Source organism: Tupaia chinensis, unplaced genomic scaffold, assembly GCF_000334495.1.
Source record: "Tupaia chinensis unplaced genomic scaffold, TupChi_1.0 Scaffold000436_1, whole genome shotgun sequence".
Lineage (NCBI taxonomy): Eukaryota > Metazoa > Chordata > Mammalia > Scandentia > Tupaiidae > Tupaia > Tupaia belangeri.
This window is the reverse complement of record NW_006159941.1, coordinates 349,246-349,766: the sequence shown is the minus strand read 5'-3', so window position 1 is coordinate 349,766 and position 521 is coordinate 349,246.

Here is a 521-nt window from a genome sequence, read left to right as displayed (position 1 = left end):
TAAAAAAAAAATTCAGAGAAAAAAATACTAAAACTTTTACCAAAATTTAAAGAAAAAACTGTGTATTTGATGACCACAGTAAGCTATATAGCCCCAGCTAGGTACTATTTTATAGTATGTTCATTCTACTCACTGAGGTTTATGCCTAAAGTCAGACATGGGTTCTTGTGTATGTATATATCAGCTGTGCTTGCTATTGCAAATATTTAGACAAATTAAGTTCATTAGCAAATCAATTAAATTTGGGGGAAAGGCATAGAAAGCAATCATGGATACCAGAGACAATGGGAGGAGGGTTGGACAGGGCAGAGGGTTAGGGATAGGGAATCAAGGATGGCAAAATAAAATTAAATTAAATTAAAAAACGCAAAATATACAGGACATAAGAAATGAAAAGTTGTTTGTTGATAACACACATATGTTGATGTGCTTGATTGAGCCAACAGATGTGCTTGATTGAGCCAACAGACAGTGTATTTTGGATGAAAAATTCAGTTTGTATACTGTAATGATGTATAGCA